The sequence below is a fragment of the Camelus ferus genome, chromosome 4, assembly GCF_009834535.1.
Source record: "Camelus ferus isolate YT-003-E chromosome 4, BCGSAC_Cfer_1.0, whole genome shotgun sequence".
In the NCBI taxonomy this organism is placed as follows: domain Eukaryota; kingdom Metazoa; phylum Chordata; class Mammalia; order Artiodactyla; family Camelidae; genus Camelus; species Camelus ferus.
In genome coordinates, this window is record NC_045699.1 from 41,206,997 (window position 1) to 41,233,052 (window position 26,056).

Sequence of the window (26,056 nt, forward strand, 5' to 3'; positions counted from 1 at the left end):
CTGTGCTCAGCAAGACAGTTGTTGGAGGTTGATGGAGCAGGAGATCCTGGGTTTGTGGTCTTGAAGGGGGCAGGAAGAGACTCTGAATGGGTACGAGCCTGTGGCTTAGCAGACTTCTTTTTGTGGTAGGCACCCAACCCCAGGAGGCATTTAAGAGTGGGTTCTCGAATGTGTGAGTCCCAGGACAGGGGCCTTTGCTGTGCCCTAAGCGCTATACTCCAAGTGAAAGGAAAGGACTTAAAATGTCTTTTTTTTTCTTTTTATTAGAACTCACAAAAGATTTAAAGACTTTTTTGACCTCTCCCCATCCCCCTGGCCAGGATGGCTGAAGTCCCAAGGGGGCCATAGGAGATGAAATTCCATTGTTGGCTCAGATAACACATCAGCTGGCTTTTCTATTTGTGCTTTCCTCATTGGTGAAATGGGAGTAGTTCCCTCTCCCAGCGACATTTTAAAAAGATAAATGTTGAGTTTCAAGAATCTGAAGTGTACCCGAGTTGATGAATGGAGGGAGTAACAGTAACATCTTCCCTTCACTCCCGGAAAGTTGAGTTCCAGGACTGCCTTCCTTTGGGTCTAGGAATTCCACAGGTTACTGTTTAGAGTCAAGATGCTAGAGCCAACTGTCAGGTTCTTCCTCTCATGACTTAAATACTGAGGGGTTATTTTTCCCCAGTGTACTTTCAGTTTCTTCGTTTTTCTGTTCAGGTGTGCCCCAGCCGGCCAGGTGGCTTTGCAATGGGGATGCAGAGGGCGCTGCCAGCTGCCTGGCTTCCCTTAAGTGCAGAGGCGAGGGCAAATGGGGCTCCAGAAACAGGCTGGGAACATCTCACTCTGGCCCTAGTAATCATCTCTTCTTAATGGCAGAGAAGAGCGTGTCTCCTTCTTGGGAGGAAGGAGGAAAATCACAGATGTGAAAGTGATGAGAGGAGAAAATGATCAGGTTCATTTGAGAAGCTGAGCCAAGTTTTCCCTCCCTTCCTTATGTGATCCTCCTGAGTTTATCCCTTCCCTGCAAATAAGCACCTTGAGACAATTAAAAATGCTGGGTTCTCCAGTGCTATTACACTGATTCGGTCTTAATGGGAGGAAATTAGTTTTGAGACAATAGTCAACAGCCCGTCCTTCGAGGTGTCTCAGGGAATACAGACCTCACAAACATTCAGAGCCTTTCTGCTGACTAACTGCCTTTGACTGGAAGGCTTTGCCCATTGTGTTTGCCTTTTGAAAATGCCAAAAATAATTGGAACCATGACAGGATTAACTGTGGAGTCAAAATCACTTCTTTCCCTGGAGGTGGAAATACAAATGAATATCTTAAAGTGTTAACATTTTCTCCTCCTGAGGGTTACATTTAAGGAGCAAGTTTCAAATAACTGTGTATTCCCTTCAAATCGCTAAAACAAAAGGTAAACCAAAACAGGCCAACAGGTATCAAGAGGGGACAATTTTCCCCTCAGCTGAGGCACTGTTTGCCGAAATGCAGCCCAGGAGTGATTTTTATAGTCGAGTTATAAATGGCTGCAAATCAGGAGGTTTTGATGGAAATGTGGACTGACTTGAGCTGTACTGATGCTTGTGAGTGCTGCAATGAAAAAGCCGTCCTCCTCCTGCCATCCGACTCCCCCAGCCCTTTTATTCTTGTAAATAACATGCTTGCATCAAACCTTGCAGTGAAGCTGGTCAGTGAAGCAGCCAGGGGGATGTGATTAAGGAATAAAAATTCCCATTCTGTGTCGGGAAACACGACTATGGGTTTGATTTCTGATCACCCAGCTGGCACACACACACGTAAAACCCTTCTAATGACACACTTATCTCTGATCAGAAGTGAAATGGTTAAGTGCCTCCTCTTCCTCCCTATCCCCCTACTAGGGATAACTGAGAGCTGGAACAAGGCTCTCCCTGCCCTCTAAGCCTGTGATCCTCTTGGCAAAATGTCTTGATGTGGAAAATAGCAGCGCTCTCCAGCTCCCAAATGATTTTCTTTCGTTTCACAGTCTCAGCGATGAGAGACGCTCAGTGTTGATAAATGTTCTGGCACCAGGTTGTGGTACAGACTCAGAAATTTTGTCTCTTAGTCAACTATCTGATGGCTGTGAATTAAGCAGAGGTATTCATCGTTACCCTCTGAGGGACATAATTCTAACCTCCCTCACATGAAACCAAGGTCTCTTGCTTTGGAGAACTCACACCAGTTTGAGTCTGTGTCGTTGCGTTCAGTGGCAGATTGCTCTCAAATCTGAGGCCACACACATTCATCATTCTTCACCCCTTCCCTCAATAAAGCATATGTTCCAACCTATTAAGTTCTTTGCACATCAGAAACACCAAAAAGAGGTCAAAGAATATACTTTGGCACATTTTCTATTTTGTCACTAACCATGGAGATTCTGTAGACAGAAAAAAAGTTGACAACTGCCCTTGAAAACATGAGAATATGGAGATTTTTTTTGCCTTGACAGGTTTCCTTTTTTTCACCCTCTTTAGTCTCACAAATCAGGCAGTCTCTGTATTCTATGAAATGTAAAGTTTAGTTGGATGACTTTTCATAAACTTCATTTCTAACACATTTTCCTCTTTGTATTTCTATAATATATGCAAAATGCCAGACTCCTCAAAAGAACTTTACAGGTCATTTTCCTGCCATAATAGTCGAATCAGCAGCAAATGCACTTCATGGTTTAAATGCAGTGACAGAAGTAGTCTGACAGCAGAAATATGTACTGGATAGTAACTTCCACAGAAGCCTTGAGATTTTCACTTGAATAGAGATTATGGCTTTGGAAATCATTTAAAAAAAAAAAAGATCAGCCCTGTGTAAATATGGACTAAGAGCATTTATTGGTTCTGTACTGTGAAGTGCCCTTGACCTAGTGACTTCATTGATTTTCTACCGTTGTCTTTATATGTATTGGTCCAAGAGGACAGAACCATAATAGCTGCCTCCCTCGACAATTAATTTTGATCTGCTCGATGTGATGAGCCTTACAGCTGCCCTTGAAAGAATGACTTCCAGGTCAGCGCGTGCGTGTGGGTGTGCATAGACTTGTGTCATGTTTTTTCAAACCAAAAGCTAGGTCACCTGGTCTGATAAAAATTTTTCCTTCTCATTGGTGAATCTCCTAATAGGAAAAGAGTTGCACCAAACAATACAATTATTTTTAATTATTAACGTAAAAAGAGATCTTTATTGAAAAGGAGAAAATTAAATGAAATTGCAGTGGTTGTGCAAAGTTTGAAATGCCTGTTGTCTCATTGGTAGTGAAATGATCAGTGAAAATCTTCTCTCTTTCTCAATATTGAAAACTTTTATATTGTTTTTTTAAAATAAATTACCAAATTGTAAATACTATACAAATTTCCGTATGTAATTACATATACGTATTTTAAGATTAGTTCATAAAGATGTTGCTGGGTGGGTATTTTAGTGAGTTCAGGGTGCTATGACAGAATACCATAGACTGGGTGAGGAGCTTAAAAAGGAATTTATTTCTCATAGTTGTGGAAGCTGGGGAAAGTTTGAGATCAGGCGTTCCAGTGTGGTCAGGTTCTAATGAGGGAACCTCTTCCTGGTATGCGGGTGGTAGTTTTCTGTCTGTAGCCTCACACAGCAGAGATGCCTCTGGCTTCTTCCTTTTCTTATAAGGGAATTATTCCCATTCATGAGGGCTCCACCCTCATGACCTAATTATCTCCCAAAGATTCACCTCCAAATACTATCACATGGAAATTATATGGGGTTGGGGCTTCAGCATGAATTTGTGGGGCAGGAATGGGAGGCACAAATATTCGGTCAGTAGTAATTAGTAAAAAGATACCCATTTATTGAACTTCCTTGGAAGGATATAGAAGATTTGGGTTAAGAAAACTTAATTTAGTAAGCCCTTGCTTTACTGATCTTCATTGTTATTTGTTGTTTTTAACTGCCATTATTAATAGGCAAAATAGAAATAGTAATTGTCTATTATTGGATCAAATGCCCATTTCATTCCAGGGAATAAATGAAGATAAATTAATGCCAGTATTTTGTGATCCTTGGATCAAAGCAACATGTCAACAAGTACGTATTTTCTAGTGTGCGATTTCTGTATTACAATTAATATGTTTTGGTTGTTTTGTTATATTTAATAGTAGTATTTGAATCATACCAAAAGCTCTCCTTCAAAGTACAGTAAGTATAATTAGTACCTGTGGAATTTTATTATTCATGGCAGTCAGAAAAAGGATCAGTTGCCATTTTAGGTTTTGAACCTTCCAGCAATGTGACTTTCATTATTCTTTGTTCCACTTTCCCTGACTGTTTCATTCTTTCTCATCTTGAATAATTGTAAAAATACGGAAAAGCTTAGAGACCAACATAACAAGCAGTGTGTATCAGTTCATATTGCTCTTTCTAGTTGCTTACAACATTAATCATTATTTCTCAGGAGCTCAGAGACTACAAGGGAAGTTCATGCATGGGTGGTGTTAAAAATTTTAATGTGCCTCAGTTTAACTTTTAAGAGTTTATTTTAGCAAAAATTGATTTGCATTGGTAGCATCCAGTCTAGCAGATAGAAGATAGCTCCGAGGAGCTGTACAAAATGAAATACCTTGATAGCAGAAGGGAGCAGGAACAAGAACATTCTACTAGACAAAAAAGCAGGTTGGTTATTATACGTTTAGTTTCCTTTAGGTAACAGCAGGGATCGATCAGGCCACTTTACCTAACTAGTACTGCTCAGGCAGTTCCTAATTGACTGGTTTACCATTCCATTTCTGGGAGAGCTGAAACTGTGAATAAGTCTTGGTTTGATGGCATGGGGCTCAGCATGTACAACTCTGTTCTGGGTCTGTTTTCCTGTTTTTAACAGTTGTCAGCTGGTTTATCAGCTTGGTAGAGGGGTAGGGGCTGACTGGTCTGTGATAGCCGCAGTTGAGCTGACTCAGCTATGCTCCACGTGACCTGTCATCTTCCAATAAGCTAATTCAGAGTTGTTCTCGTGGTGAAGGCAGGGCTGTGCAAGAGAGAAAGCAGAAGTGTGCAAGATTTCCTAAAACCTAGTCTCAGAACTGACGCACTGTTAGACCCACTGCTTTCCATTGGCCAAACCAAGTCACAAAGCCTGCCCAGTTCAAGGAGTGGAGAAACAGAGACTCTGCCTCTTGGTGGGAGGGGCTGTGAAGTGGTATTTTAAGGAGTGTGGATATAGGGGGGCCTTTAATTGGGGCTATTAATGCAGTTAACCTACCATATGCATTATTCCAGACCTCCTAAGATTGATACTCATTAACATTTGTCATATTAAAATTCTCAATTCTCCATTAAAATGTTAATAAAATATTAAAGATAAATGTAAAGGAATTTGGGGTCATTTTGCAGGTCCCATTCATTTCCCCTACTGGGGCAGTCACTATCATGAATTTGTTGTGTGCCTAGTTCATCTTTAAAAATACTTTTTTGTGTGCATGTACACAAAAAACACACACACCTCACACCCATATACTGGTGGTTTTAACATGTATGCAAACATTTTGACATTCTTCCTATAGGGTTGTAATATTTAATAGCCCTTACATTTGAATAAAGGCTGACTTTAGAAACTCACTGCGAACAATTAGAATAGAGTGGAAGGGACACACTGCCTGACTTCCAAGTCAAGGTCATCAATGGGGATGCAGTTTCTACCTGACTTTCTTCTTACTGGGGCATACACCTTGAAAGGTCTGAGCTGATGTGTAGGAAGTTCAGCCAAAGAATAATGGCTCCCCGAATATATGTCCATAACTTAATCCCCAGAACTTGTGAATGTTACCATACATGGTGAAAGAGATTTGGCAGATGTGATTACGTTAAGGATCATGAGCTGGGAGATTATTATGGGTAATCTGGGTGAGCCCAGTGTCATCACAATGGTCCTTATGAGGGAGATACAGCAGAAGTCAGAGGAGGAAGGAGATGTAATGATGAAAACAAGACATGGTGGTAATGTGAGAAAGTTGTCATGAGCCAAGAAGTGTAGGTGGCCTTCAGAAGCTGGAAAAGGCAAGGAAATGGATTCTCCCTGATAACTTCCAGAAGGAATCCTCCCTGTCGTCACCTTAAGTGAAGATATTGTGACTTGTAACCTACGCTAGACTTCTGAACTGTGGAACTATAAGAAATTGGTGTTGTTTAAGCCAAAAAAAAAAAAAAAAAATTCAGTTGAAGCTACCAGACTGAGCTGGAGCGCCCACATGGAGAGACCACTTAGGGATAGCGAGATGTCCCCAAGGAGCCCCAGCTCTTCCAGCCCCAGGTGGTAGACACGTAAGTGATTGAGTCTTGAGATGATTAGCACCTCCAGCCTTTGAGCCACCCCAGCTGATGCTGAGTAGAGCAGAAATGAGATGTCCCCATCACGCCCTGTCCAGCTGGTACTTTGTGAACTGTATCAACCAGCTTGGGCTGCCAGAACAGAATACCACAGACTGAATGGCTTAACAACAGAAATTCATTGTCTCACAGTTCTGGAGGCTTGAAGCCCAGGATCAGCATGCCAGCATGGTCAGGTGCTGGTGAGAGCTGTCTTTCTGGCTTGCAGATGGCCTCCTCCTTGTTGAATGCTCACATGGTGGAGAGAGCCAGTAAGCTCTCTGCAGTCCTCCTATCAGATTAGGCAGCTGCCCTTAATTTGGCCTTAATTACTTCCTTGCTCCAAATACAGCCACATTAAGAATTAGTGCTTTGACATAAGACTTTTAGGGGGACACAATTCAGTTCATAGCATGAGCAAAATAAATGTTATTATTTTAAGCAATCTAAGTTTTGGGATGGTTTTTTTTCTGTAGCAGTACATAACAGGAACACTTATATGCTCAAGACACTGTACTGTTTTTGTATTTTAAATATTTATATAAATGGTATTATACTTAATATCCTGTTATTTCCTTTTTGACTCAATGTGCTTTTGAAATATATCCATGTTGCTATCTGTAGATAGAAATTATTCATTTTAATTGATGCATATTAGTCTAGCAGGTATCAGTACTCTATTTTGTGTATAAATTTCCTTAACTTTTTGGTTGTTTTTAGTTTTGTTGTAATTATAAATAATGCCACGGTTAAAATGTGTTTATATTTTTTCTTACGGGCAAGCTCAGACTTTTTCTATACTGTATTCACTGGGTCATAGGATACATATACTCTCTCTCTCTTTTTTTAAACAATATGCATATTTTAAAATTTTATCAATGTGGCCGAATTATTCATCAAGTCCTCCCTCACCCTCTTTTTACTAATCCCACTGTCATTTTGCAAAGACCCCCACATCTCTGCATTCTCACCAGCACTTGAGGGTTTTAGATATTTAAATTGTCGCCAAAATGATAGTATTAGTATAAGCTACTTTAATTTATATTTCCCTTGTAGTTTGTGAGGTTGAATGTCTTTTGAAAACATGTTCTTGACTATTTTGGTTTCTTTTTCTCTGTATTGATTATTTTCTTTATCTATTATCTTATTAGGTTTTTGTCTTATTGATTATTTTCTTGGCCTACTATTTCATTAGGTTTTGGTCTTATTTCTTTTTAGGAACTCTTTAAGTATTTTGAGCATGAAAATATTTTCAAGAGTTTTTGGATAGCCACTTTAACACAAGTGACTAAATAGAAAATCATAATCTGTAGTTACTAAATGATAATTTTATTCCCTTCAAAATAGTTATTCATCTGGGTTGGCTGCTTGAATAGAATTTTGCTTAACACTCTAGGATTTGTATAGAAGGCAGATGTGGCTTAGTCTTGCTTTAAATTCTGGTTAATATATTACACAAAGAAAGGACAACTAGTCAAAGAACCAAAAAGTATACTGATGTATTTCAGCATTAACATTTTCCTGTTATATGCCGTGAAATATCTCCAGATACTTGCCTTGTCCTTTTTCTTGGTTTAGATGTCATTATAAGAAATTACGTAGTTTGATTTAATCATTTATACAAGTATATAATGCATATTTCACATATATATACAATTTCATAAAATTTTCTTTAGGAGTTGTGGGTTTTGTGTTTTTTTTAAGAAATCCTTCCACAATATATATTCCTGATATAATTTCTTTTTTTGTTTGGATATATATTTTTATTGAAGTATAGTCAGTTTACAATGTTGTGTCAGTTTTTGGTGTATAATACAATGCTTCAGTCATACATGAACATACATATATTTGTTTTCATGTTCTTTTTCACCTTAAGTTACAAGATAACGAATATAGTTCCCTGCGCGATACACCATGAATTTTTGTATATCTATTCCATATACTGATATAATTTCTTAAATAGAGGAATGGTATAGTATTCTTGATATTTTTAGAGCTACATTTTCAATTTCAATTTCAAATTTCCACTTACTAATGGAACAGATTGTTAAATTCATATATTTTCTTGAGACTGATACTTAGGGCTGTTATAGAGATTTATGAAATGCTAGACAAATAACTGAAAAAAAGGAACTGAAGCTTTCCAAACTCTCCATTGTATTTCCAGAGAATAGTGTCCCCCAGGCAGGTGAGTTCACCCAGTGAAAAGGTTTTATCATAATGGTGATCCCTGAGGTGACATGAAGTTAAAAGTTCTCTTGTCCTGAAATGTCCTTTGGGTATGTGTGTTGTATAGGATTTACCAGCCATTGGTCTTAATTTTACCATTATTACTGATTATACAATTTATTAGTTGGTTGCAATAAGAAACTTGAAGGTAGTGTATGAAAAATCTAGGGGAAAATAATATTTTTACGGGGATGAGAGAAAAGAATGGAAAACTTGTAAACAAAGAATATGATATATCGCTCTCCCTTGATCCATGAGGTTAATTTCACCTTTCATCTAAGGTCTTGGTGTTACGTATAAGCTACATTGTAGGTTAATGCAAATAAGTGTGTTATGCAGAGCATGTACATAGACCTTCCTGCCCAGAAAGCATGCTCTGTCTGTGCAATTTGGTCACCCAAATGCAAGATAGCTACCACATGATCTATCTTTTCCCCTCATTTTAGTAGAAACTACTGAATGGGTGTAGCCAAGGAAAGGAATGATAGGGGAAAAAAGTAATATTGTCCCATTTTTCCCCCCAATTGCTGTTGTTGCCATGCCTTGTGTCAGAGCACACTGCTAAGGCCACGGCCACGATAACCCTGAGGCAAGATAGGTGAGAAGGAGATGCTGTCTTCAGGCTGTGGCTTCATCTTGTCTTCAGAGAGTCTGATGCAGTTGATGGCAGGCATGCTGTTCTCCTGTCAGCGCCTTTCAGAATTTATAGATGCCTCAGGGCCCCGAGTTTTGTGCATGCTCGTCTATCACAAAACATGAAGCTTCTTCTGGGGTTGCCTTTGCGAGGTTATGGAAGGCACCATAGACTGCAAATGCAGGGACCCACCTTTCTGTTAACCAGCTTTGTATCTTTTACATAGCGATCGCACTTTGCAAATCTCTCTATCTCAAGGAAAAGATTACTGAGTCACATCATAATTGTCACATTACTTACTATCTCCTTCCTCTGAATATGATTTTCTCAGAGATTTTTTTGTCTTACTATGTTTCTGTCCCACTGTACAGGGTGAGCAATTAAATATCTGTTGAAGAAAGTAACAGAAAGTAGTATCTTCTCTGGGTCTTTGTGCCTAGAAGAATTGGGGACTCAGAATCTTATAGCTGTAAATCCTTCTGTGATTCCATAACACATGTGTAGCTGTAATTAGGTTTAAAGTGGCTAAGCTGCCATGCTTCTAATCATTTCCAAATGCCACGGGGATGCCCATCTCATATGATAAGAGAAGTTATAGCAAGAATAAGGTCTCTGCACAATGAGGGAGACTTTGAGAGGTATAGAGGAGTCACTTAGAAGATGCCTCTACACATGCTGTGCTTGGTGATGGAAAAAGCTGCCCAGAGTAGTGAGACAGGTATAGCAAGTATTTTATAGAATCTGTTTTGAAGAAAATGCAGTCCACTTAATTTCCATATTATGCACAACTGTGTTTTAGCAATTTAGAAACATTAGTGGCTCAACCATAGTACCAGAGCAGATAGGTCTACACTCACCTCCTGAACTTACGATAATTGAAGACCAATACTGGTAATTTCCCCAGCAACAAGTGTAACCTCTAATACGAGGAAGCCATTATTCCAGTGCAGAGTACAGGGCACAGAGGGAATCAGTGGATGATACTGAACCTGGATGATGTTTCTATATGATCTAGACCTCATTAGAACTGCCTAAGGAGGTTTTCTAATCTCCTGGTGAAAAGGGGTTGACGTTAATACCAGACGTAAACATTTTTTATTACGTCGTACACACATGCGCATGTGCACACAAATTTACAAGCACAGACTTCAGTATGTATCCGTGCTTAAGCTAACTGCTTTAGCTCATGCATCCTGTTCATTCCCTATTGTGAGCTCAGTTCAGATGGGCTCACTTGAAAATTGAAGTCAAGATTCTGGTTCAAGAATATTCCTGTCTGGATGTACCACACTTTCACTTGGTTACTCAGTTTTCTTTAGAGGAAATGTGCATGGGGAATGGAGTTTAAGATATTCCAATAAACTCAATAAAATGAGAGTTTTAGGAGGCTGAAATGGAAAACACTTAGAAATGAGCAAAAAATGAGATTACCATTGGAGAAAAGTACCATATATGACCAGTTGCCAGGGACATTAGAGCCGTGAAGAGGTGCAACCTAATTTGAAATTGAGTGCAAAGAGAATGGATACAGTTCATGCATCACAGGTGGAATATGGAAGTTTATAATTGCTCTAGTGAGGGTATTCGGAGAGCTGGTTCTAAGCCTGGAATTCACATTATGGTGAATCTAACCCGAGTGCTGATCTTCAGACAGAGTGGTGTCACTGTTGAACAACTTGTTGCTAGTCCTGAGCAATGAAATATATTTTTAAATGTCTACTTTCTTTTTCCTTTTATTTATTCTTTTTTTCCTTTTATTTGAGAAATTGAAATTGTTACAGTGCACTTCCATTGTTGGAGAAATGTACTTAACCTAGGAATCAACCCAAACTCTGTCTCCATGAAAAACTCGCTATTATTGCCTTCTGACCTAGGGCAAACCAGAGTCATCCACAGACAAGATTTTTGTGCTGATCCTGTTGTAATTTCTAGAAGCTACCAGTAGCTGCCTCTTATTAGGAGTTTTGGGTATGGAAGGGGCTCCATTTATTTCTACTTCATTTCAGTTTAGTAATGGACCTCATGAGAAATTTGCCCACTGAAGTACAGACAATCAAAGCCCATTTAATAAATTTCTAGAAAAGATCAGCTGACCTTAATTTAACCAGAATTTTCAAGTAACAAGTTCTAATAGTGATGTTGTGTGTGTGGGTATGTAATAAATAATTACAATATTAAATTCAGCAATCAAACTGATTTCTCTTGAAGTCTACCAGAATTATGATGAAAAACAAAAATTTCTTTAGGTAGAAGTTGACTATCTGGCCGTGAAAATGAACATTTCCTTCACAAGACTGGCAAATATGAGAGATTTCCTAGAGATTCAATCTGGAAGTTTCATTATGTATGATGCTAATGTTTAATATCTGAAATCTGCAGGGTTTTTCTAATAGGAAAAAATATGAAAGTTCCTGCTGTGTGGTAAATTTTTTTAAAAAGGAGATTTCTTTGAGAAAAGAAATAAAGCAACTGAGTGAAAAGTTAGTCCTGAAATATTCAGTTTGTACCCCTCCACTTGTAAGAGGTGACATTTTATCCCCAAGGCTTTCCAGGACTATTGTCTTGTAATTTCAACTACCCTTTTAATACTGTCACACATAATGTCCAAACATTCATCTAGGCTGGGCATGCATTGCCTTGTGAATACTTTCTCTCCCCAACCAGGGGGTGCTCTATCTGAGGGCATATTGTGTCTTTGTACCCCCCGATCTCTCACACAGTATCTAACCTGGAGTCAGCCTCATTCTAAATCAATACAGAATATTTCTCAGTTGTTTCAATATAGCAGTGAGTCTTCTGGAGAAGAGTGCTCTAGCTTGTGATAGACTTGTGGTGCTTCCATAGTCCCTGACAAGCACAGTGCCTGACATGCAGTAGGTGTCATGTTATTGTTGAATGAATAAATGAAGCACAAGGCTGATAGAACAAGAAACACATTCTAATTTGTACCTGTGTTTGTGGTATATTTAAGAATGAGTATTTATTGAGTTCATGCAAACTAGGAAGTACATTTCACAATGTACACAGTACACAGACTTAAGGTCCACCGTAAGTTGAGCTGACCTCAAACCACCGTGGAAGAATTGGAGTTTGATTGTGAACTATGCAGATCTAACACTTTCCAGGGATTGAGGTAAAGAGGGGCATGGAATGGGATTCTTGGTCGGTGAGCTGTTGAACAAAGAAAGAAAGAATTTTGAAAGCTCTGTTTTGGAATATCTAAGTGAAAACTTACACCACCAGAAACTCATCAGTTCTTTTACCATCTTAGGTTGGTTTCCATAGGACACAGATTGTAAGGTAGATATTTGTTGGCAGAGGCTTACTGAGGACACCTTCAGGATCAGCACTTGTGGGTGAGTGAAAGAAACAGGACTGGGCATAGCAAGGAGTTGAACTGAGAGGCGGACATAACAAAGGCCAATTCCTACAAAAGGAGTTCTTTTTTTTTTTTTTTAACATTTTTTATTGATTTATAATCACTTTACAATGTTGTGTCAAATTCCAGTGTTCAGCATAATTTTTCAGTCATTCATGGACATACACACACTCATTGTCACATTTTTTTCTCTGTGAGTTATCATAACATTTTGTGTATATTTCCCTGTGCTATACAGTGTAATCTTGTTTGTCTATTCTACAATTTTGAAATCCCAGTCTATCCCTTCCCACCCTCCACCCCTCTGGCAACCACAAGTCTGTATTCTCTGTCTATGAGTCTATTTCTGTCCTGTATTTACGCTTTGTTTTTGTTTGTTTGTTTTTGTTTTTTAGAGTCCATATATGAGCGATCTCATATGGTATTTTTCTTTCTCTTTCTGGTTTACTTCACTTAGAATGACATGCTCCAGGAGCATCCATGTTGCTGCAAATGGCATTGTGTTGTCGGTTCTGGAGGTGGGATGGCTCTTCAAACTGGTGCCACCTTGAGGCAGGGAGCGGCCTTTGTGTCCCTGAATTCACCTGTGATTGAATATAGGCTGCTTCAGGGAAGGGAGTGACCTTGAATGTAGTGGTGGCTTTCCTCAGTTGAAGATAATTCTCAGAAGGCGACCCAGTTGGGAGCCATCAGGAGCCAAGAACTCTGGGAACAGAAAAGGGGTGAACTGAGTGTGTATCAAAGTATCTACTAAACACCCTTTCCTTTGTTATCTCCCACCAAAGAAAGTAAAATCCTCAGCTTCATCCATGGAAAGGTGGAATAAAGTTTGATAATCAGATTAGCTCTTTGGTCAAGGCTTTAAGAAAAAGGACTATTTTGTGAGCTTGAATGTTTTGATTGCAAACCATGCTTGAACCTCCATGCCCTAGGCTATAGGTGGGAGAAAATAAAGGGACATTGGTTTTCATAGTTTAGGTTTAAAAGAACTGACAAAATTGTAGGATTAGTATTTAGGGTTGAAAGGTAAACAAGTAGCAGAGTGTAAGAGGGACCAGAAAATCCAGACTTGATTTGGAACCAAAACAGATGGTTGTGTAGGTAATAGAGGTGAGAATGGTGTCAGTGGAATAATTTGGAGGGGAGGTCTTGTCTACATATGTTTCAGATAGTGACAGTACAACAAGAAAGGCATAAGGAAATGGTATGGTTTTAGCATATCCAGCAAGTTTACAGTAAGAGAAATTACTGTGCACAGGTGGGGACAGAGGGCATAATGTTCAGGCTTTGGGGAAACCTACTAAGAGTTAGGCAGGCAGATGGAGTTCATTCAGGAGTCTCAAGGAAGATGTCATAGTCTGTTCAGGCCACCATAGACTGAGTGGATAAAGAATAGAAAATAATTTTCTTGCAGTTCTGAAGGCTGGAACGTTCAGTATCAAGGTTCCAGCTGATTCATTTCATGGTGAGAGCTCTCTTCCTGGCTTACAGATAGCTTCCTTCTTACTGTGACCTAATATGATAGGGGGAGAGAGTGAGCAATCTGGTGTCTTTTCTGATAAGGACACTAACCCTGTCAGATCAGGGCCCCATCCATAGGACATCATTGAACTTCATTTACTTCCTCAGAGGCCCCTTCTCCAAATACAGTCATGCTGGGGGTGGGTGGAGGGGTGGGGAGGTAGGGTTCCAACCCATGAATTTGGAGGGGACATAAGCAATCAGTACAAAACAGAAGAACTAACATTCCTATGGAGATATGACATCAGACACCACAGTAAAAACAGTTGTTCACACTGAAAACTAGATAGACATTAGGAATAGGTTGAAGCTCTGTGGTCACCTAGGAGTTTCAGGATACCCTTCAGACAAAGAGGACACTACTTGCTTAAAAGAGCAAGACTAATCTCCTTAGGGATTGACCCTGAAGGATGGATGAGGCTGAGTGTCTGAAGGAATAACACTCATAGATAATGCTGAATAAATAACCCCTCTAGTTTGGGCTTGGTTCACACCAAAAGGTTTGGATACGGAAATAGAATTGTTCTTGGAAGCTGATTTCCTATAATGATTGGGATTTTCTATCAGTAACCGTTTCCTTTGCAGAGTCAGGCCTGCTGTTTTGTGAGATTAATCACTTCACAAATTTTCAGTGCTTCTGTTGGAACAAGGTTATAGCTGAACATTTACTTCTAAGAGAGGTGTATAGGTCAGGCTCCTCCTTTTTTCCCCCTCTAAATGACATTTTTTTTCTCCTTATAACAAAAGTAATGTATATGTTTATTGTTGAAAATTACCTGTAATCTCACTATCCAGAGATACTAACATTTTTCTTGATCTCTTTTGATCTCTATGATTTTTGAAGAACAAGATGGGCTCATGCTATATGTACAAAATGAATATTCTAAATTTTTTTTAGAATGTTAGCATAATGTTAAAAGGCTGGCCAATATTGTTTTAAACAGATTTACTATGATTTACTTAATCAGTTCCCTGTTTCTGGACATTTGTTTCCAATTTACATTGTTCTGAAAAGTGCTTTACTGAACATACTTGGAGTATCTCTTTGCATGCATTCTTGCTTATTTCTTTATGATAAACTCATAGAAATAAAAATTTTTAGGCCAAGTGGCATGAAGAAATGTTTATTCATTATTTCCAAATATCCATGCCCAAAGATTCTGGCAGTTGATACTTCCAATTACAATATAGTGCTCTTGAACATAATATTTTCAATACCAGTATGACAAGTGAAAAATAGTGTATCACTGTTCAATAATCATTTCTCTGATTATTAATGAGGTTTAATATTTTAAATACATTTATTTCTTTGTCCATTTGTTATAATGGGGCACTCCTAATTTCTTATTGATTTGTAAAAGCCCCATATGGATTTCCATTATTTTGTCACCTCTGCTGTAAATACTGCTGTTAGTTCTTTGTCTTCAATCTTGTTCATAATTTAGTCGGTTTTTGTTTTACATCTAAAGATTTTGGATTAAATGCACAGAAGCCACACTTATTAATAAATATACTGGCCATTTATGCTTTGCTTAGGAAGCCTTCTTCCAGTTCTGATTTGATGTGTGGGTTTCAAAACAGAAGCAGATTATCATTTATTATTTGTATTTCTATGGTCACCTGAGTGGTAATTTTTAAGAGGATAAGAAAGCATTTCAGCAACGATATCAAGTTGTCTGTCTTGAAATAGAAGTCAGTTGAGGGTTTCAATGGAGCACTTGGATCTTTCTCTTTTAGATCAGAAAAGTTAATTAAACTTAACTAGACATGATAGGAAAAGGAATTTAGGTTACCTTCATACTGCCCAGGCTTGTCCTCTGCACACATCAGTGTTTGTTGGCCTTTGGTGCAGGCAGGAGCTGATGAGGGGGCAGAAGATGGAAGCAGATGGGAGCCAGAGGGATAAGTGGGTACACTGGCCTAGGAGCCAGCACAGCCTGGTAATGATGGCTCTAAATAACTGTCACTTTGACTCTTTTATTCATTCTTCAAGGTCTAGCTTTAGTTTTATATCCCAGCTTTTCCATCCCATGCTGATTGCTGGATTCTGCAAATAGTTGGGGCTACTGGTACATGCATTACTATCTATCCAATTTAATTCTTTTCATATAGTCTCTAATATACAGTTTTTACTCTCTAGTTTTTATACTATCTAATATAAAGTTTAAAATATGAATTTAGCTTTCCTTAGGAGATTTTAAATTTAAATATAACTTAGTCTTTAGAAATACTTACTAATTGTTGATTGAATATGGAGACTCACACAATATGAAATAAAACACTGTGAATGGAGAATGGGGGCATAGCTCAGTGGTAGAGTGTTTGCTTAGTATGCGCAAGGTCCTGGATTCAATCCTCAGTACCTCCATTAACATAAATGAATAAATAAAAGTATTAAAAGAAAAACATACACAGTGACTACTAACATGTACCTAATGAAATATAGTTGGACCACAAGGGATTGTTTGGTTTAATTGTATATCTCTTTTACAAAAGATACACTTTTTGTATATGTCATGAGAAACACTTTTTGCCATAACACTCGAAGTCAGTAAGATCTTGGGCTCGAGTTAGAGGAACTCGGTTTGTATCCTGAATCTGCCGTTTACCTGCTGTGTGAATGTGAGCCTCAGTTTCTGCATCTGGAAAATGGGGATGATACAGTACCTTCCTCATGAAGTTAAGGCATGATGCTATTCAATCTGAATATCCCTGAAATGCATCAGAAGGAGATGACTTCATTCTTTAGACAGAACTTCAAGATTTAAATTCCCTCCAACTCAAGTAAAGTTGTTTGGGTAGTAGGAAACCAAAACCCAAATCATAACCCAACAACTGGAACCCCCCAATTCAGTCATTACTAGAACTGTTTTATTTAGCAGTTGCTTCACAGTTGAGTTGGTTTTTATTCCAACTCAGTTTGTACACATTATTAAAAATGGAATGAGTGAGCCCATGGTGCATCTGGCGAGGAAGGGGGCCAAATTCCAATTCTTTATGCCTAACCTCCCCGTGAAGTTTTCCAGTGGGGGCAGCAATGTTGTTTTTGACTCTCAATGTTGAGCCATGTGTGCTGTGCTTGTGGGTGGCTGTTAAGCAGCTGTCATTTCCAATTCTCAGGGTGGACAGAGACCCAGATATTTTATGTATTTGGGGCAAAATTCCCCTCTCCCTGGCCCCATGGCGGGTCAAGTCTTGACTCCAGTATTCCATTCTCTTGACGTGTGGGTAATCTCCCATTGACATCTGGATGCGTTGTGCCGGGAAAGCAGAGTATTAGCGACAAGATTCTCCATGAGGATCTGAAAGAAGGCTTTTTGCCTGTAATTTGTGAAGTTTTTGTGAAGCTCTTTGGGATCCTTCTGGATAAAAAACCTTCTATAAACCTCCCTGATTGTGCTGATGACTGCTGGCAGAGTTGAAATTACACATGTGCGTCGGAAGGACAATATATTCTCTCTGTGCCCACGTAAACTTCCATTTATCTATACAAATATCTTTGAAAAGAGCAAAGCTGAAACGTCTCCTCTCCAGCTGGGATGCTGTTCTGTTGTTGCAGCACAGTAAATTGGGTCACCGTCCAGCTTTGCGTCCTGCACCTGCTCAGCCACATAATGGGGAAATGAGCGCTTCTATTGGCATGGTGGCTGCATGCGCCAAACCTGCGCCTGGGGTCACCAAGGACAGCTAATAAGGAGTCGGGGAGAGCCCATCATTCAGATTGCTGCCTTTGTTGTTCTTGTCTGGGAGGGAAGACTTTGCTAAAAGGCAAATTGTTCTTTTAATTCCTACTTTGAACTCTTCTGAGGAGAGTGATTTTTAAAAGGTTAGATTTTGCTAGTGTGTGCTGATTTGGAGAAGGAAATGTCTCTCATGCACAGGAAGACTGGGACCTGTAGATTTTTCTGGGGACTAAATGGCGTGGTATGAAATCAATTGAAAAGGATTTGGTGGTTGAATGAACCGAGTTGTGGGTGTAATGGAGTGAGCATGAGACACGGAGTCAGAGCTCAGATCTTAAATCCACCATCCACTTGCTGTGGAGCTTAGCTTCAGTTTCCTCATCTGTGCAGGAGAGAGTTAGTGTGAAGAGAAAATGAGCAATGTGCCTGGCATATAATGGGGAGTTATTAAGTATTCATTAACTCCAAAAAGTAACTGTGTGGGATGGCTTGTGTTAGTCACGCAAGGTGAGGTTTCTCTTGGTAACATGAAAACTCCAAATCTCAATGGCTCAAGCAGTAAAGATATATATCTGTCATACTTCATGTCCTCTGAGGTCAGCTGTCCTGCTGACATGGTCACCGTCTACGTGATCTTCAGTCCAGAGTCTAGGTCCACTGGGCAACCACCATCTGATAATCACGGCAGTGGAAAGGAAAGCTCTGGAGGGATTTGTAGTTGCGGTTAAGTGATCCAGCTTGGAAAAGACACATGTCCTTTCTGCTTAGAACTCACTGGCCAAAACTAGTCATGTGGCTCCTGCCAGTCACTAATAATCCAGGGGGTAAATCCAGCCTTTGCTCCATACAGGGGAACTCAGAGTATTTCGCAAGTAGCACTAATGGCTCCTGCGTGTCCACGCAGCAGGTTCTGATAGCAGGTGTCCATTTTACATGCCAGAGTGCTGCTGTACGTTTTCCTGCCTCTTCATTGTCATATATAATCAGTTTTTTGTCTTTTGTTGAATTTTTCATGTTGCTGACTTGTTTTTCTCTTTAATTTTTTTTCCAGTGAAACACAAGAAGAAAACTTTATATTTCTTAGGATGGACCAAAAGGCTTTATTTTGCTTTACTTTGGACAATGATAAGAAGGCAGTGCTGCCTAATTTCACCTTTCTTTCTGGTCTTGGGAAGTTGTAGAGGAGGACAGAGTATAAGAAGATGAGGGGGAAAACCACCTGAGAATTTCATGGGGGGACATTTATGTTATCTGGCAAGGTTAAATCCAATTGGAGGTAATTATTCTGAAATGATTAGAGAGCTTAGGGTGGTTGTGAAGCTATGCCAAAAAAGGGAAAAGCTGGCTTTAAAATACCTATTGTATACTTGAGAAAAACCAGGAAGTTTTATAAATTTTTGTATTGATGTTTTTTCCCTTTTGGGAATCTATTTCCTGTGGTTGTTGAATGTATGCTAACATATCTGTGTGCCTTTAGCAATTTAAAGAAGGGTTGGAAGGAATCTGAGTCTTTCTTGGTATGGCAGATACTGTTAATTGTCTCACAATATCCATTTTCCCTTTTAACTTTTAACAATTGAATTCCCACCCTACCCTGGCATAGCTAGAGCATACAGCCTCCTCTAGCCTGATGGATGCAGAGCCACGAAGTTACTTATTGGATAATTAACACTTAATGACTACCAGCTACAGCAAGTGTCTCTTGCAACTACATATGATGGCCACATATTAAGCTTTAGCTGATGGGATGTGGACTAAAGTGATGGGCTCCACTTCTCAGTCATGTTGTTAACAAGGAAGCTGTTTAACTTCTACTTTCTTTTCTATCTTGCTGGTTTGGAAAAGGCGGCAATGTTCTGGAGCAGTCACTTTGGACCCAAGGATAGAAGCCACACACTGAGGATGACTCTTACTCCCTAGGACTGATTGCTTATCTCTGAACTACTGTATGAGAAAGAAGTGAGTCTTCTGTACTGACTAAGATGTTGTATTTGGGGCCGTGCTCTTTATTAGAGCAGTGTAGCCTGCACCATACCTAAGGACTTTCCCCTTTCCAAGCTTAGTTTTATTTTCAGCATCGTGTTTGCATTGATTTCATCTCTTCTTTACCATTTCATCTTCTCTTATATTGGAAGGCCTGAGGGAGACTAGTCCTTTGGTGATTGTGAGATTTAGGGCTGTTCTTATTTACATTTTGTGAGTGTGTGTGTATTTTTATCTACCCAAATTAATCAGGCAACAATGAATACAAGGCATTTTGAGTTCCAGGTTGCACCTAGGACTTGTTCTTCCAAACCAATATTCTACCTTGTATAATCAGGTCCATTTTATCCATCCAGGCAAGTTATTTTAACCAATACAAAACCAAGCCCTGTGTGATCAACATTCAGAAATGCAGTAAAAAGACTCCCAAGGCTTAATGGCCTTATGTGTTATGAGAAGAGTTCTGGAGGCATATTTAGGTATGAAAATAAGCCCAGTCAGCCTTTGCACAGTCCTATTTTCTTCATTTGGTTCCACTTCATAGTTGAATACAAGCCCAGAGTGAAGGTCTGAGATTTTAGAAAATGTGACTCTGGCACATTCTTAAGGCAGATGGACTTTTTCTGAGGAGCTGATGCCCTGTGGGGTGGGTAGGTTTGCGTAGTAAAGCGATAAATCAGCTGCAGCTAGGACAAGGTGGAGAGACAGCAGGCATTCTTTGGGGGACCCCGGGGTTTTTACCTTTTTACTTGGTCATTGGATGAAGTAAAAATTAGTGGACTGTTCTTCTACCTTCCCTTGCCAGACTCACTTCCTAATGGATAAAATAGACATAATCCATACTTCACTCCCTCAAACCCCCTTCCTCATACCACACACAGCATTTGTTTGTTTTCTTGGTAAGATGATGGAAAATTCAGCCAGTCACCTTGCTCTTTCCAGAGGTCAGGCTGGGTTCTGTTCACAGCTGTTTAGATGAGACCAACGGAATCAGAGAACTGAATGTATTCTTTGTTTTGGCATCTTGGAGACTAACAACATATTATTGGTAGCATGTTTTGCTGAGCATTTTAGCAGACTTCAAGCAGAATTAGGGATATTAATAAGAGATCTGTCTAAATAATTTAGTGAAAACCAGAATGCTGGGTTTTTTGTCCTTTCTTGATAAAAATAGAAGGCTTTTAAGAGGATACAAATATTAAAATGCTTTCTTGTAGAATTGTGTCTCACTCTTTTCTATTCTTTTTAGTTTTATATCTGAGCAAGTTGTTGTACATTATATCTCAAAATATAATATCATGTATTAGAGCATGTATTTATGAAAGGGATCCATTCCACAGACTAAAATTCCTGTCAGAGAATTCCAAGAATATTGTTTTGTTAAGTGACTTAAATAATTTCAGAGTTGGGGCTAGAACTCAGGGATTCTAAGAATATACATTTTAATTGATTTACGAATATGATTAATGATCATAGAATAGAATGCTCTGTTTTTGTCTTTTGCTCTGTATTACTGTCAGAAAGTCGCAACTGCTGTTTGTTCTGATTTTGTAGTCACCTAAATAATTTACAGCGCAAATAAACTTTAGTCATGACATGCTACCTTCTTGACAAATTTGCTCGAGGTTTGTTCACCTGAGTTAAATCTATTTCAAATGCTGAAATAATGATGGAAGTAACTCATTTGAATTACTAGGATCATGTAAAGAAAGAATGTTTTCATTCTGGCAGATCTGGGCAACTCTGAAAATCATCACACGTCATCTTAATTTACAGACTTGGAAAAATTGAGTAATGGGCTGGGAACTCCACAAGAATGAGTTGTGAAACAATATAAATAATATATCTTCTCAGATTAATATAATGTCTTGCTATGATCTAACAGAAAACCATGTGACTTTAAAAGGATAAAGGGCAGTGTGGTTGGTAAAACTGAAGCTAACTTCAACTCGTATAATTTGATCATCAAAAATTCTTGGCTAGCATCTACATCTAAAGGTGATGAAGAGTTTATTGAAACATCAAACTTCATCTATACTTCACCAAACCTTCAGGATTAGGAGTTTTATACTCAGATGCATGCTAGGTTCAGTTAGATAATTAGATAACTTAACCAGAAGATGTAAGACTCTAGGGAATGGTGGTGACTGTGGAGGAACTGGAGAATTCATGTGGCTGCTCCACTCCAGCTGATGAACAAATCTGGGTTGGATGAACAGATTTTCCAGTTTTCAAGAGAAATTGGAAATCTGGGTTTTTATGTAAAATCTGCTGATTTTAAATGTTGGCAATAAGTTTCAAATGCTGAGGGGTAGCTAGCTAGCTGTCTATACTTATTTTGACTCAAGGACCACAAATTGGAAATCTCTGAACTAGATATTAAGAGTGAAAATTAATTTAGTCATACTGATTTTCTTTTTCATTTGTCTTTCATTAGGGTGAAAATATCTTCATACCTGTCTCAGTGAAAGCCTTGTTTGGGGATATAGACATGAGATAATACCTCAGAATCAGTGAATTTGATCCATTTATTTCTAATTCTCATTGGTCTTATATTTGAGAACAGGAGGGTGATGTGTAAATTCCTTGATAACCTTGACTTAGGTGAATGTAGTAAGCAACTCAGAATTTGCCATAATAAATGTAAAAAGCTAGCTGAAATGAGCAAGTGAAAGTTCCAGTGATGGATAACTGCTCACTTAGAAATCAAAAAAGAAACACACACCTATAACGTAAACATAAAACAACTGATGGATGTAAAAACAAAGGCCAGAAATATCCTTGAAGTCATAATGATTTGGAAGTTAAATGTCATCTTTTATAAATTGTATGACCCAGGGAAGGTTAAGATATAGGAAGAGGTCAGAAAGTGTCTTTATCTTCACTGTATATGCTGTAATATTTGAAAGTTTATGGAGCACTTGGACCATATAACGAATCTGTTTGATGTAGCCAGCATGTTTTTCTAATAGGCTCATCTAAGGTACAATACCACTTCAAGGAGGTATAAAAAATAAAAAGAGGGTCTTATCCAAGTAAGAGAGAGATGAAAGACACGAGGAAGGACTCAGCAAAGAACAGGGGTTCTGGAGCCAAAATGCCTGGATTTGGATTCTGGCTCTCCCATTTAACCAGCTCTGTGAACTCTGGGCAAGTTACCCTCTCTGTGTCTCAATTTCCTAATCTGTTACAGTGGGATAATGAGAAGATCCTCAAAAGCCCAAACTGATTGCCTATAATTACTTGATATTACTATTAATATTATAACTAGAAAAATTTAGTGGGGAAAAAAAGAAATAAAAAAGTGTGGTTGTTGAAATGTATTATGTTCTTGGCACTCATTTTAAGCACACTAAATTGGATCTACTTCTCACCACAAGCCTGTGTGTTAGACATGATTATCTTTATTTCACAGATCCAAAACTGAGGCTTAATGAGGTTAAGTATGGTAGAAACTCTTTTAAACAACTTCAACTTAACTGCCTTTCTAGATTAATCTGAACTCACAATTCTATTTGTAGATTACATGTGGATGCCCATGGCTTCTGAATGCCTGTAATTAAAAGGATGCTCTGGTCACTACTCCTATCAGATGGGTTGTGGACCTTCTAAGAGTCATCTGTGTCCCAAGCTATTCATATGTCTTCTTGTAATCAGGCCTGATCCTAACATCGATAGGGTCATGCACGGGAGTACAAAAGGAGGCCCACATCCCTTGGGTCTAAATATTTAAAGGTAAAATTTAAGCTAACAAACCCTTAAAGTATGTTCTCTCCTCCTTACTTGATAAGTAAGTCTTCATAATGTTCTAGAAGTCTAAATTCAAATTTCCAGTTCTGGAAATCGTTGGTGTTCCCAAACATGATGGTATGAAGAGATCCCATTCTCTCCAGCTTGCCCTGCAGCCTTCTGCCATATCTTCCAACCTCATATCTGTCTCACATCATAAAGGGTCTCACATAGTATACAAACAACTTAAACCATGCTTGCAAACTTTATTGACATGCAAATTTTTTTTCATGCTGTTTGGCCAGGGTATTTCCAGGCTTTGTACCTGGAACATGATTTAGGAAGGGGAATGTGGTCTCTTGGGCCCATTGAGAGAAGCACGGTGAGAAAAGGATCAAAATGTGGACTTGTAAAGCATGGGCCCAGAATAGGGGTCGCTCTTCCTGTGTCTGGAGGAGGTTTTGATAGTCATTGTCATTCAATTAAATGTTATGTAGAATGATGAATTGTTAGCATGCAAATCCATGATTATTATTTCTTTGAAAACCATGCTGGAAACTTTGGAGAGTTTCCATAGGAGTAGCCAAAACATCATTATTATATTAGATATAGGCAAAATTTATTAAAAATTTAGAACAGAAATAAAAATGTAGAAATTTCTTGCATTCAGCTTGATTACTAGACATTAAGTTCTTTACCAAATTTAGAAAGTGAAAATTGTATATGATGCATTAGAGATAAGATTTATGCAGGAACAACTCTTAGTCCAAGAAATGGCCCATGTTCTATGATAAAAAATGAAAACCGAATTTACATTTTTTAATTTAAAATAAGATGGAAGAAAACACTTAAGATGTGATTTCAAAATATATTCCCTGCTTTGATCAAAGTTTTCTTTTACTTCACTGACCACCTCCCAGTCCCAATCTTATTGGCAATGCAAACTTCTCTTGTAACTGGCCCTGAGTCAGGGATTTGGCAGGTTAGAAGGGTTAGGATGAAAGGGTAGGTCTATTTTACTACAAAGATTGTACCCTTAACCATGATGCTTTATTATTAAGAATGAAGTAAGTATTATGCCATTCATGTGTGTAACACTCAGTAAAACTTTTTTTGAATAAATTGAATATTGAATACATTACAACTACTTCTTAACCATGGATTAGTTTTCAAGAAGGGTTATGGAAATTCTGAATTATAAGTTTGTTTATCTAATACATTTTCTGGCTTGGAGGCTTCAGGACAAATTTTTACACTGTAGCATTCTATGACTCAGTAGATTAACCCTAAAACCAACCTCAAAGACAGTGCTCATCATCCTTTCCTCAGTTTTGACTATATGAAAGTCTTACGACTTTAAAAATAGAGTATTTTTTCTGTACAGTATCTGTCATAAAGGATGGCAATGGCTAAGTGAGAAACCTAGGAGAGGTATACTAACTCACCTTTGAGAAAGATGGTCAAATGATAATAAAAATGAAGACCCAGCAGAAATATAAAATACCACCAAGAGAAATCTAAGCAGTTGGGCATATGGCCCTTTCAAAAGAGAGAGGGAGGAGCGTGTTCATAGGATTTTGTCTTGGTGAAGTAAAAACCTCAAAAACGGTTGTATGGTTGGAGTGCGAGGTCCTTCTCACTAGAATGGAGGGAGGTTTTGGAGATGCTTAGGTGCTACATGTCTGCAGTGATGCAAGGGAGCAAATTAAGGGGTTGTCTTGTTCCTTTAAATTATTATCACCACTGAGTTTTTAAAATAACTTTGTGAAGTATGAGTTGGTATCCGTAAATGAGATTATAAGGGATGTAATGCTCCCTTTCCTTTCACTTCTTTTGTGGAAGACCCCCTGCACTGTCAGCAGTAACACTTCTGAAAGTGCTCTGCCCCTCCTGGGCTGCCTGTAACATCTGGAAACCTGAATCTTTCCAAGTCAACAGGCAGCTTTACAACAAGACCGACGTTGCTTGTCTAAAGCACAGGCTTGCTTAGTCTCTTATTAGGGACTTAAAACCTCCTGTTTCTTCTGCGTGTGCCTCTCAAACTCTAGTGTGCATGTGAATCTCTGGGAGATCTTGTTAAAATGCATCTTCCGACTTAATAGGTGTAAGATGGGGCCTTAGAGGTTTCTAACAAACTCCCAATTGATGCCAATGCTGATGCTCTGAGGGCATTCTGAGTAGCAAGGACCTAGGCAGTGGCTCTTATCTAAGAATACAGTGTCCGTTTTGTGATTGTGAAATTAAGGCGAAGTGGTAGGAAAACTAGGTTTTAGAAGTACAGCCTTTCTTATGAATAAGACAGAATTGTTAAGAAAACGGAAAACAACAGTAGACAAAAATGACGAACTTCTAGCTTGGTCACTGTAGCCGAAGCCAAGAGAGAGAGTCTGTGGAAGGTGAGAAGTGTTGTCTGCAGAAGTCGGAGCTGGTGTTAGAGGGAGGCTGTCACAGAGCACAGCAAATGCTTTGCATCTGTGACAGTTGCAAGGAAACCCTGGGCCAAACTTCTTAGCAACTGCTAAGTGGATTCCACTTGCTCCCCTGATCCCATCCTGCAGAGC